Source organism: Dasypus novemcinctus, chromosome 7 (genome assembly GCF_030445035.2).
Source record: "Dasypus novemcinctus isolate mDasNov1 chromosome 7, mDasNov1.1.hap2, whole genome shotgun sequence".
In the NCBI taxonomy this organism is placed as follows: Eukaryota; Metazoa; Chordata; class Mammalia; order Cingulata; family Dasypodidae; genus Dasypus; species Dasypus novemcinctus.
The window spans coordinates 105,056,321-105,070,683 of NC_080679.1; positions in this window are offsets into that span (position 1 = coordinate 105,056,321).

Consider the following 14,363-nt stretch of genomic DNA (forward strand, 5'->3'; position numbering starts at 1 on the left):
TTTTTAAACAGGAGAGTAGCATGATTTAATAACTCTGACAGTTGTGTGAGGAATGATTTATGAGAAGACAATAAGCAGTAGGAGCAGTTAAGAATTTATCATAGTGGATAAATACTATAGGAAAAAAAGATGATAATGGATTAGGATTGGGTAATGACAGTGGTGATGGAGAGATATATTGGGATTGAAAGCTCTTTCAAAGATGGAATCAACCAGAGTTGGTTCTACAGTAGCTTCAGAGGGTGAGGAAGAAAGAGGTGGCAGGAATATTTTCCAGGTCCATGACTTGAACCATGGACTGGTTGAAGGGACATCATTCAAGAAAATGTCTTCAATTAGATAGACTCATCCACCATGGTCAGAATTGACTTAGACTGGTTAAAACAATTTTTTAAAAATCACCTTCTGAGTGGAATTCAAATAGGGATTGTTTCTAATAAGTTCTCCCCTCTCTAAAATATGCAATAGATTTGCACACTGGGATAGTATTGGCATTGCTCAGTTCTTTGAGGATGCTTGCCTATTTGCTATTTGTCATGTATGAATAATATTTACTTGGAGATTATAGAGAGTTCAATAAATAACTGCTTTCTTCCCTCCTGGGTGTGGAATCAATTGAAAAATAAGACACAAACGAGAGCCAACAAGAGATCAATAAAGTTGATTAGAGAACTTCCTGAAGAATGTGTTAGTATCACTTCCCATTTCATGTACCTTGAAAAAAATATGAGGCCCTTCCACATCTTCATTTAACTTAAACTTTCAGTACAATTTCTTCACTTATGACATGACAGGCTGTACTTTGATGTTTTCAGCTTTCTTCTGAGTAGTGGAAGTCTTTCTTCAGCTATCATCTAATTTGGAAGCCCAACATGTAAAATCCATTAAAATTGACCTGCCTATTGGGAGGTCTAGAGTCCTGAGGATTCAAAAGGCATCTTTTTTTTTTTTTAGGAGGTACCAGGGATTGAACGCAGGACCTCGTACATGGGAGGCAGGTGCTCAGCCACTTGAGTTACATCCACTCCCCAGTGAGAGCTGGTCTTTTCATTTGTTTGTTTGTTTTTAGGAGGTATTGGGGATCAAACCGATGTCCTCACATATGGAAAGTAGGCACTCAACCACTTGAGCTACATCCGCTCCCCCAGAGGGCATCTTAAAATTCTAAGAAGCACAGTATCTTCCTTCTAAACTTTCTATGAGCATGTGGCTTCTACTCAGCCACTTCTCAGTAGCTAAGTGGTCATGCACTGAGACAAACAGACAGACGTTCTACCTTCTGATGATGTGTTGAAATGGCCACACCCATTGTTCATTGATGTCAGGTGAAAAAGTGAAAAAGCTAAGAGCTAGGGGAGGGGCAATATATACAGCAGACACCTAAGGGTATTAAGGTTCCTGGCCTTAAGAATTCTCACTTTCTTTGAATATTGGTTTAGTTCTACATAGAATTGGCCTATCATGTTCTACTCTATGATAAAGCATTCTATGATAAAGCATAATACAACAGAAGGTTGTACTTTTTTGTGTGATGTTTATATTTTTTTTTCCATGCTATTTTTCACAAAATAAGTGATAAGTAGAAGCAGAACAGGTATTTGTAATTACTCATGAGTCATTTGCTCTCACGGAATTTAATAGCCACAGATCTTTAATATTTATAGCACGTGTTGAAAGGATTTAACATATGTAGTGATCTTCACCAAGTAACTCTATACTCTTCCTGAATACAAAGATGTAAATTTTGTCACCATTTATGCAACCTGCTAAAATCTTACGATTAATTCATGTGATGAGGTTTCCCTCTAAAATTTTAATTAAAATACAAATGCTTTGCACAGTTCAATCTGCAATATCCTACCCATGGATGTTTTAATACTGACTGATCAGTTTGATAAGAGAGTGTTTTTTGTAAGATGCTTTCTCGTATATGAAGATTTTCACAAACTAGTTAGTTTTATGTGACATAATCATTCAAAAGCTAAATAATCATTATACTGCAAGGTTTTCAATGGAAATGGTGTTCTCTTCACATTCTTGTATATGATCAGATATGCTGTAATAAGAAAGGGGAAACAGAAATTTATTAAGATCAATAGGTAATTCTAGCCCAGACAACCACTCGTTGAGAAAGCCATGTCACAAGGAGTAAAGTCAACTTTAATAAAAGAACCAGTAGCATCTTAAAATGTGTTATCACAACCAATACCATGTATAACTTAAGATTTCTGCAAGTATAATTATTCAATGCTGAAAACTTTGACTATATATTAAAATCATAACAAGTCATTGTTTTTCAACCCCTAAGTCTAAATTATTCCAAAGCTTTCTAGCATAATGCAACTAATTCTTGATGTCATATATTTTGAAATTTTACATTCTATTGTAATTTTTAACTCTTTTAACTGTAGTTCTTGAATTGACTTATATTTTTATCTCCAGAACTAGAGCAGAAGTAGTCAGATTAATAAAATATAACGATATTACCATGTTCTTCAGAATCTTAAAAAAAGCACATCCCTTGTTTCTTTAAAACATTCTTTATAAACAAATTTTTAGCTGTATCATTTTTGTTATTATAAATCATTATAATGCTATATATTCTTTCACCATCCAGTTTTTATAATACTACTAAGAATTCATCAATAATTATGGGCTATTAGAAAGTAAAAATAAAGATTTTTCGGATCCATTTTTCAAAACAGAAGTGTGCATTTTCCTGAAGAGATGAAAGAGAAATGTTTGATTAACTGACACTCAGAAATCATTCCTAAGCAATATGTTAGAATATTTTCTCCTTTACAATGTTTTCTGTTCTTTGCTATCAAGAACTATGAATCATAATTTCTGGCAGCTAAAACCAAGGGGGTGAGAGGCTCTATTAGCATCCTAAAAATATGCATGTCCTAATACTCTCTTAAAATATGTCTTCTCAGAGATGTTTCAAATTTTCTTAGCCAAGCAAAATGACATTAACTAAGACCCTGGCATGAATATTTGCTTATTTTAGTTTGTTTAAACATGTAGCCAGTCACAAAAATATTGGTACTCAATGGCAAAAAAAAAAAAACAAAAAAAAATTCTTTCACTTTCTTACCTGTTTTTTTAACATCATATGATAAACAATCAAATCACTTATAATCACTAATTATTTTATCATTCTCTTGTGAAGACAAAACAAAACAAAACCAAAGCTATATTGGATTTAGTTCTCTTTAGAAACTGAGAGAATTCCCTCCTTCTATTTTAAAGGAGTCTTCTTAAAATCATTTCAGCTCAAACTTGGAATAATTGAGAACAATTGACAATAATCAAGACTGCATAATCTGCATCAGTAGCTTATAAAGTTCTGGAAAACTGTCAAGGGTTGTACTAATATATTTCTTGTACTCAGCAGTCCACAAGGAAATTTGACTTCATTTGCTTTTTCCCACTGAAAGTTTACTTCAGGATTCCAGGAAGAATTTCCGAAAAGAGAACAATATCTGGCAGCTTCTTTAGCTGACTCAAAATAAAAGATGAATAGGATGCAGGGAAGGTCAGATTTAAGGCAAAAGAGGATGTCTTGTTATTCTGATGTTACACCTTTGAGGCAAAGGCCTAACACCTTTACTGAAAATAAAAAGCAACAAAATGAATACTTTCCACTACTAGAGACAGTACGAGGACAAGGGTCATGTAATTGCATCTCCGCATTGTTTCACCCATTTTGTCTTTGTAATGGAAAACAACAAATTAATCAAAGAAATACTGCCCGCTTTTTATTTCATGTGTTAACTGGCATATTTATATATTTCCAAAAATATAGTAAACTTTAAGCAAGTTTAAGCAGAAATGTTTGATCAAGTCAGTGAAAACAACAAAAAATTGTGTTCTTAAAATATCAAAGAACACAAATAATTCTGTAAACAACCCTAAAAATGATATAAGGAAAGATGGAGAACTAGAGAGAAAAAGAATCTTTGAACAGCATCTAGAAAATGTAATATTTTTTTCCATTTAACAAATGGGAAAACAACAACAAAATAATGAGAGACAATAAAAGCATTACAATTATTTGATGCCAGGATCTTGCCTGGAAACCAACTTTTTATTTATTCCATTAGGCCAGCTTTACCTGAGGATGTTTTTTAAAACATGAAATCTATTGTGTGGTTAGAAATTATTGAAAAAAAAAAAGAATTCTATAATCAAAACATTGGGATACACAGGATTAAGGAATATTTAATGTGTTTCTTTTACTATAACATTTTTCAGAATCTTTAACATGCTAATGAATTTCATTATTCTCCAAAAGAAAATCATGCTATATTTCCAAACTTATTTGAATAAGGGAATTGAGAGGGAGGAGAGAGAGAGAGAGAAAGCAACAACAAGAAATGATAGTCCATGAAACCGAAATTGGGACAGCTCCCCAATTTCTCTTTTCCATCATATAAAATGGCAGAAAACACTAAGAAAGAAAAATAATTTTGGGCCTCTAACTCATTCGATTTAGAGTCTTCTCTAATTATCTGTAGAGTAATCCCATCTAGACTCACTGGTAGGAAAAAATCAGTACACTAAGAATAAAGATTAGATCCTAAATATGTCTACAGAGTCACTTAAAAATAAAGATCAGATGACTATCAGACCTCCCACTGACATTTTAAGATGCTAAAAGACAATAGGAGAGTATGTTTAATCTAATTTTATCTATCCAAAATAGCTTAATTTGCTTGATGACAGAATAAAACATTTTCATGACATTCAATCGCTAAAGTTTATAGGCCCTTTTCTGAGTGCGTACATAGAACAAACTGAATGGAAAAGCAACCTGACAGATTTAGAAAATAGTAGATTTAATTCAGAAGAGCAGAGAGGGGTACTACCAGACCAAATTGGAGCAAGAAAATCAAGGACTCAAAAAAAAAAAAAAAAGATTGTGAGAGGGAAATAAGGGTTAGAGGGTGAGGACAGGTAATCAACTGTATCACTGATGGTCAGGAAAAGCTGAAGATTTAATAAAATGCATTGTTGTTATGTAAAAAAGAGGAGAATCGATATGAAATTATCCTTGGAAATACTCTTTGAGTGGTGGAGGTTGCCACAATGCATCTGTAAAAATGAAGTAAACATGGCCCTAACACACACAATAAAAATGAATAATTAAGCTAGGCTAATAGTCTAAAATGTGTTTATTAGCTTTCAATTTTTAGACTCAATTTATGGACAAATTACAGAATAAGTACATAACTTTTAGAATCAGTTTTTCTGTATCTACCAAACAATCCTTCTGTGATTGTGACTGGAAAACTGCTAAATGTGTTGATCAACTTGGGGAGAAATTGCATCATTATAGTTTATCTTCAAATCCATGAACATAGTATGCCTGTCCTTTTATTGAGGTTCTCTTTGGTTTCTCTCATCAGGATTTGTAATATTCAGCATGTTGTTCCTTTACATGTTTTGTGAAATTTCAGAATTTAATTTTTGTGGATCTATTATAAATAGTATTTTTAAGTTTCTATTTTCAATTGCTCATTGCTAGAATATAGAAATACAATTGTTTTTCTGTGTTGACCTTGTATCCTGTGAGTTCTAGGAGTTTTCCTTTTTCCTTCATTTTGTGGTAAATACTTGGTATTTCCTATGTATATAATCATACCATTTGTGAATTTTTCCCTATTTTCCCTATTTCCTTCTTTAGAATGGTAATATGTGAATTTCATTGATTGATTTTCAAATACAAAGCCAACCTTTCATTCATAGGATAAATCATAATTGGCCATAAGGTACTATTCTATATATATTGCTGAATTTTATTTGTTAATGTTTCATTGAAGATTTTTTAATCTACATCCATAAAAGATGTTGGTCTGTATTGACTTTTACTGTCCTTCTGGTTTTCATATCATGGTAATGCTTATCTCATAACATGCATTGGGAAGAATTTCCTCTTTTTTTTAAGAGATTGTGTAAAGTTGGTGTTGTTTCTTCATTACGTGTGTGGTAGAATCTAGCAATGAAACTAATAAGGAGTTGGAGATTTATTTTTCATGGGTTTTTAAATTATCAATTTAATTATTTTAATAATTATAGGACTGTTACAGTTATCCCTTTCATCATCAGTGAGTTTTACACATCTTTTGTTTTGGAGGAATTGTTCTGTTTCACCAAAGATGCTGAGCCTATGTACATAGACTATTCACAATATTCCCTTATTATACTTTGATTCATGTAGGGGGAGTAGTGATACCCTTTCCTTCATTACTGTTATTAATGATTTGTGTCTTCCCTGTTTTTTGTTAAGTTTACTACATGTTTATCAATTTTATTGATCCTTTTAATAGATCAGATTTGTTTCATTGATTTTCTCCATTTTTTCTGTTTTCAGTGTTATTGCTTTCTGTCCTTATTTGTATTACTTTTTCCTTCTCTTGCCTCAGATGTATTTTTTATTTTCTTCTGTTTTCTTAATATGGAAGCTAGCTCCTTACTGATCTGAGAACTTTATTGTTGCCTAATATAGTTATTAATACTATAAATCCCCCTCAAAACTTTGCTTTAACTGCATCCCACATATTTTAATATGTTGTATTTTAATTTTCTTCATTTCAAAATATTTATTAATTTCCCTTGATACTTCTTATTTGACACACTGGTTATACAGAGTTATGCTGTTGAATTTCCGAGTGTTTGGAGACAATCTTGTTATTTTTCTCTTATTGAGTTATAGTTTGAGTCCATTAAGTTCAGAGGACATACTTTGCATGATTTCAAATAAAATTGATAAGATATATTTCATGTCCCAAGATATGGCCTGCCTCAATAAATGTTCTTACATAATTGAAGAGAATGTTTATTCTTCTACATTTAGTGAAGTGCTCTGTTTGGGTGATCCAATTGGTTTATTGTTTTATTCAGTGTTCTATACCCTTAATGATTTTCTCTCAACTAGTTCTATTAATTTCTAAGAAAGGAATGTTTGAAGTCTCCCCTTAGTATAGATTTGTCTGTCTCTCACTTCAATTATGTCAGTTTTGCTTGCATATTTTGAAGTACTACTGTTAAATGATGCACATTTAGGATGATTATGTCTTCTAAATTAGTTGACCTTTTAACATTATGCAGTGTCCCTTTTTATCATACAGAATTTTCTTTGTTCTGAACTCAACTTTGTCTGATCTTAATATGACAAGTTCTGCTTTCTTTTAATGTTTGCCTGATACATCTTATTTTTAATCCTTTTATTTTTAACCAACCAATATCATTATATTTCACATGAGTACTTATAGGCAGCAAATTGTTTGATCATGTTTGTATTCTATTATGAAAATCATTGTCTTTATACTTAGGTTTTTAGGCCATTCCATCTATTGTCATTACTGATATGTTTAAATTTAGGTTCTACCATTTTATTTCTTGTTTTTGTTTGTTACCTCTGTTTTTTAATCTCATTTTTCCTTTCCTGCATTCTTTCATATTATTTGAATATATTTTATTTTAGAGTTCATTATAATTGATTTTTAATTAAATTGTCCTTTTTTTTAAAGATACTTAGATCACAAAAAATGTTACATTAAAAAATATAAAAGGTTCCCACATACCCCACACCCCACCCCCTCACTCCTCCCATATCAACAACCTCTTTCATCATTGTTGCACATTCACTGCATTTGGTGAATACATCTTGGAGCATTGCTGCACCACATGGATTATAGTTTATATTGTAGTTTACACTATCCCCCAGTATATTCAATGGGTTATGGAAGGATATATAACGTCCAGCATCTGTCCTTGCAATATCATTTAGGACAACTTCAAGTCCCGAAAATGCCCCCACATCACAACTCTTCTTCCCTCTCCCTACCATGGCCACTTTCTCCAGATCAATGTTACAGTTTCTTCCATTACTAGTCAAAATAGTTCTATAGTAGAATACCAGTAAGTTCACTCTAATCCATCTTTTATTCCTCCATCCCATGAGCCCTGGTTTGGTCCACCTCTATATCAAGAGGTGGCTTAGATCCCACTTGGTTGATGGATGTGATTTTCCTGCTTGGAGTTGTAGGCACTCTCGGTTCCCTGGTGTGATGGTTGACCATCTTCACCTCCCTGATAGCTGACCTTTGTTGCAGTCTCTCCAGATTGATGTTCAGACACCTCCTGCTTTGTAGGTTCCCAAAACTGCCCCCTCAGGCAGGATTCTGTCCCCACTCAGCCAGTTTTTTGCAAGAGAGATGACAAGGGTGCCATCTTGCCCTGCCTCTCCATTATAATTAATTTTTAAATAATATCATTTAGCCTAGATTTTTTTTTCTTTTTTAGTGGCTGCTCTAGAGTTTATAATACGTATGGTTAACAATTTACTATTTCCTTAGCATCACTATTTTACCATTTGAAGTAGAATGTACATTTTGGTCCCTTTACTCTTCCTCCTTTGTGCTTTAAGTGTTTCATACATCATATGTACATACTTTGAAAACCCCATCAGACAATGTAATACTTTTTCTTTCAACTCTCAATCATATTTTTAAAGAACTCAAAAAAAAAAAAAAAAAGAAGTATCTATCATATTTCCCTACATATTTACTCTTTTTTGTTGCTCTTCCTTTACTGCAAATATTCCAGTTTTCTTTCAGGTATCATTTACCTTCTGTATGAAGATGTCCTATGATAGACTGACTCAGGTATCCCTCCATCACCCCAAAAAAGATACGTTCTTAATTTAAATCCACATTCCTGTGGGTATGAACCCATTTGTAAATAGGACTCTTTGAAGATGTATAATCAGTTAACAATAAAACTATGGACTCATTTGTATACAGGTTTTTCTAAGATCCTATTTAGGTATAGCAAACTGAATCAGGATGGGCCTTAATTCAAAATATAGGAGGTCTTATAAAGAGAAGTCAGAAGCAGACCAAGACAGAGGAAGAATCCAGAAGTCAGCAGACACTGGAAGATGAGACACAAGGAGACAGAGACATCACCATGTGATGAGAGGCACAAATGCAAGTCATGAAACCCCAAGGAGTGCAGCAAGTCAGCACCAGAACACTACAGACATTGAGAAGAAAGCATGGCCCTGCCAATGCCTTGATTTTGAATTCTGGCCTCTGAAATTGCGACACAATGCATTCCTGCTGTTAAGCCAACCAGAGTGTGGTATTTGGCAGAGCAGCCCTGGTAAACTAAGACAATGTCCTCAAGCAATTCTCACAGAACATGTCTGATGGCTACAAACCCTTAGTTTTCTCTCTGAGAATGTTCTTATTTCACCTTCATTCCCCTAAAGAATATTTTCATTGGATATCAAATTCTGGGTCGACAACTCTTTTCTTTCAGCACTTTAAAAAAAATCGTTCCACTTATTTTTGGCCTCTATGGTTTCTGGTGAGAAATCTGCAGTAATTTGAATCATCCTGTGTGGAGCGTATTGAGATTATTGAACTAAAGTTCTTCGTAGTTGGGAAACTTTTAGCCACTAATTCTTTAAATGATTTTTTTTCTGTACTGTACTCTTTCTCTTCTATTCCTGGGGTTCTTATGACATGAACTTAGACCCATAGGTATTGTCTCATGGAGTCCCTGAAGCTCTGTTTATTTCTTCTTTCTTCCCTTTTTCTCAGGTGTCATACTATTTATTTATCTATTGTCAAATTCAAGTTCAGTACCTCCAAAGCTACTGAGCCCAAGTTCATGGAACATTAACAAAAATTTGAGTAGATTTATTAGGTACAATACAGAGATAGGACACTCATACTTCTCCTCCTTGGTTCCTGGAAGCATGCATTTTGGCTATGGGAAAGACAGCATGATGTATTTGTTGCTACTTTTAGGCATATATCACATCTTGTAGGAAAGCACTCCCACCTCACAAAGTGAGGAAAATACAATGAAAGCTTCACCATATATCCATATTGCAGTGTCTTTCCTCAAAGAGACCTGGCCTCCTCTTCAATCAGGGCTCTCCAAGTCTGTGAATTGGTCTAAGTCTAGGACTTGAATGTGAGGCCATAAATACTCACCTTGGTGACTCATGTCACATTTCTGCTCATAGAATTTTTCCACATAAAAGGAGTAACACTTTAGTAAGTTACCAATCCATTTCATTACTAGAGATCCTACAATCAATGAGACATTGTGACAAGTTCCCTGTGAGTCTGATGCCTTGATTACCACTCCATCCTTGTACATTATTGAGATAACTGCACATGTCTTTGCTGGTTAATCACTGATACTGACACATGCCCTCTACCGTACTGTGATCCCATTATTCCCATTGAAATCATGGAGCTAAATACAGAATCTCCTACTACCATTACCAACCTTTGGAAGACAGCCATGACAGAGCTTCCCAGGATGCTGGTATTTTCTATACCAATACATTTTTTAATGTTAAGATGAAAGGAATTTACTCCTGGAGGAATGTTTAGGGCATGACTAAGCAAGTTGCATATAAAAGATTCATCCTAAAATTTTCATCTCCCTGAGCCTTTGGATTCCTTCCATTAAAATATACTACAGAAGTTCCAGCATTTCTTCTTCATTGACTCTACGCCACCATTGAGTTCAGTCTTCAGTCTTCAACAAATTAAATCCCCAAACCCAGTTAAAGGCAATTATATTAATAAATGTGGTCCAAACTAATCTAATATTTTATCCTCCTTGACTTAATATTCTTAGAAGCCACTTCTTTATATGCTACAGAAACTCCTACTGATACAACGTGTCAAGGTCTTGAAACTCATGCTTTTCTATTAGTGACTGTGACCTTGGGCAAGTCACTCCAAGTATTTGAATCTCATCTTAAAATGAAGATAACAATATCTACCTTATGGATAGGTAGGTGGAATAAAAAGGCAATACAAATGCAAAGCTACTAGGACAGAGCCTAGGACATAATAAACACACAGAGCATTGTAGCTTATTTCCCCTTTAAGGAACCTTGAACCATATTCCCAGGTACAAGGAAAAATCAACAAATAGTTCAGCTTAAGTTATCACAATTCTTTCTTATATAGTGCTAAGGAAATCTTAAACATCAAAAAATAATTTAGTTTAATTTAGATTATTCCACACACTCCGGAATATTATTTGTAGTATTAAATCCTAATCCAAAATTTGAATCTCTGTAATTGTTCTTGGACTTTATTCTCCTTCAAGCATCCATGTCTGAAGGAAAAAAAAAATCCATAGGATTTTCAGGTTTACCAGTAAAAGACAAATGCATCATAAATTGATATTTTAATTACTCATGAGTGGAATTGATGATGAGCCTTGAGTATATTTTACAGGTTTTGTTTTTCATGAAAGCCTTCATTTCAGTTGACATTGACAATCAGATTTTGAATCTTAGTTCCAGTGCGGTAATTATGTCAAACTCAGCTTGGGAGAGTAAAAGTGTTCAGTAGAGAGCAGTTGTCCTTGTTCAGAAGGAACAAGCACAAAAAGGATAAATGGATACTTATCAAATTCATGCTACTTGGGGAATGGACAAAGTTCTCGTAGAAGTATAAAAATAAAACTGCAGTTTGAAACCTAATTTCCACCTTGTCTGGCAGAAGTAAGTGGAAGGATGGTAAAAGTGGACAATAGAAAATTCACCTACTTGCTAATGTTTTATTCTATTGCCTAGGAAGACAGTGTAAACATACTGTTTTCCAACATGTTTTAATTTATAGTAATACTTTAACCAATTAAGTTTTTGGGAACGCCTTGCTAAAGGTTGATGCATTTAGGACTAGCTTGCCGTCTGCTGTGATGTCAATGCTAATTGTTTTAAGAACTTACAGTTTGGGGAAATGACCATATGTACATTTTTCTGGGGCTATGTCCATTCTTTTGGGAAGCAACTTTCTCAATAGAAAAAAGGAACAATATAAAAACACAGAGTCTAGAGTCATCTATTAGAAATTCATTCATTCCAAATACTTCCCCAATGTGTAAAATTGAGATACAAAATAACCATTCCATGATGTGCTCCAAAAATGTACCAGATGTATTTCTCCATTCTTGCGGGAACCTGTGGATTAGCCTTCCCACATGAGCTATCCCTACGCAGAAAGATCATTTCCTCTTACTTTTCCCACGAACTCTGTTGCAATTTGCAGGACGTTATGGGAAATGTGCCACAATATGTGGGACACTTTGGTCTCTCGCTGGAATTTTGCAGGCATGCACTGCCGTGGTTTGAAGCAGGGATGGAGATATTTGTTTCACATGGAGAGCTCTAACATAACACTTCATGAGGGGACCAGGAGCTTGCCTCTCTTTTCCAAAGTCATTAGAACTGACAGTGCAGCCCATTCATACAGTCAGACTGCGGAATAGAAAAACATAACCATTAGCTACAGACATCCCTGCTGATTTAACAGTGCTGGAGATTGCAACATCATATCTCTGCACTGTGGGGGAGGGGAATGAGCTGGAGAACCCTGCCAAAAATGGGTTCTTCTAAGAGAAGCTTAAGCACTGCAGTTCTGCTTGCTCCAGGCTACACAGAAGTTCTGAGCTGCTACAAATTCCTCTTGTTGTTGTTACATCTTTTTCCCCTGGGAGACCTGATAGACCCAGAAGCAGGAAAATAATGACTTTAAAATAAGAACCTGAATTGCTTGTAGAACCCAAGTCTCCATTTAGACAGGAGAATAATCTGTTTTTTAATCAATTTTCACTTGAAAAGCAATGAAGTCAATGAATGAGAAAATGTTTTGTGAACTTGAGAATATAGAAATCTCAATTTTATAGTTGAATTTTAAATTTAAAAATTTTAAAAAAATTCAAAAGTTTGCAGAATTCTAAGAAACATTTATCATTCCTAAATTTTCACTTCAGGGGTTAGGGGTTCTTCTACTTAATTTGTGTGTGTGTGGTGGGGGTAGGGGGGGAAGTCAACCAAAAATACAGCACAGCATAAGAAGGTTCCACCAGTTGTGTCTAAAAATTAGTGTCTAGACAATATAATTGATTTTCTCAATTCCAAGCCAGTATCTTATCTTAAACCTGAGGCTGCTGGGCTAAGTCATGAGGAAATAGAAGTCATGTCTCCATTGTAAAAATGACCAGATAGACTGAGAGATGTAATAGTTAATTACACTGAAAAACAGTTGTTCTAATCATCAATTTGGATTGGCTATTAATATGGAAGAAACAAAAAAGTCAGTTAGCACATGATGAGTTCAGTGGTGATCCTAGAGACATAACTTTGTCAGAGATAATTCAAAAAATAGAAATTTTAAGAAGTAAAAGCCTGCCAAATTTTCACAGTGGTCTTCATTTACAGAATCTCCTCAAAGAGAAAAAAACTAATCAAAGCCAATCAACTATTCAAAATCTCAATAGTTGAAGACCACATGTAGAGTGAAATAAGTCAGGTGCAAAAAAAAAATACTATATGATTGCACTTATATGAAAGAATTAGAATTTGTAAATTCATAGAATCAGAAACTAGAATGCAGGTTACCAGGGGCTGGGGTGGGAATGGGAATGGGGAATTAATGCTTAACTGAGCCAGAGTTTCTATTTGGAGTGATGAAAAAAATTTGGTACTAGAGCCACTGATGGTAGCACAAAATTGCGAATGTGATTCATGCCATTGAATTGTATATTTGAAAGTGGTTAAAATGGGAAACTTTGGGTTGTAGGTATGTTAACCAGAAAAAAATTTTTAAAAAGCATAGAGCTTTACAACAAACAGTGAACCTTAATGTAAAGGATAGCCTAGAGTTGACAGGGTAATTATACTAATATTTCTTCATCAATTGCAACAAAAGTACCACACTAATGCAAAGTGTTAATGATAGGGAAAACTATGTGTGTGAGGGTTATATGGGACCTGTGTACTTTCTGCATGATTTTTCTGTAAACCTACAACTTTTCTAATTTGAAAAAAACTAACATTTCCATTTTTTAAATCTCAATCTTAAAGAAATAAAACCAACAACACCTTGGAAGCAGCCCTAAACTTCTCTAATCCCTTGTATAAAACAGTTATTTCCCTTTTCACATCTCCCCCTTGGCCCTCAACTCAGCTCACGTGGACTTTTGCCCTCCTCACACTCTCACACTGTGGGTAGCAATGATGAACACAGTACTAAATCTAATGGACATATTTTTAGTCCTTATCTAACTTGACCTCTGAAAAAATAAAAGTCACTCTTTATTAGTACCTACTTCTTGACACACTCACTTCCTTTGGCTTCCACAATATGTCACTCTCTGGTGTCCCTTCTTCTGCTCCAGCCACGGGCTCATTCTCTTCTCTCTGGATGTTAGAGGTAAAGTTCTTTAAGTTGCATTTCTCTTTTCACAGCAAATTCCCTCCCTAGAAATTATTCTTGAATCTCAAGCTATTTTATAGAGATAAATCACCACAT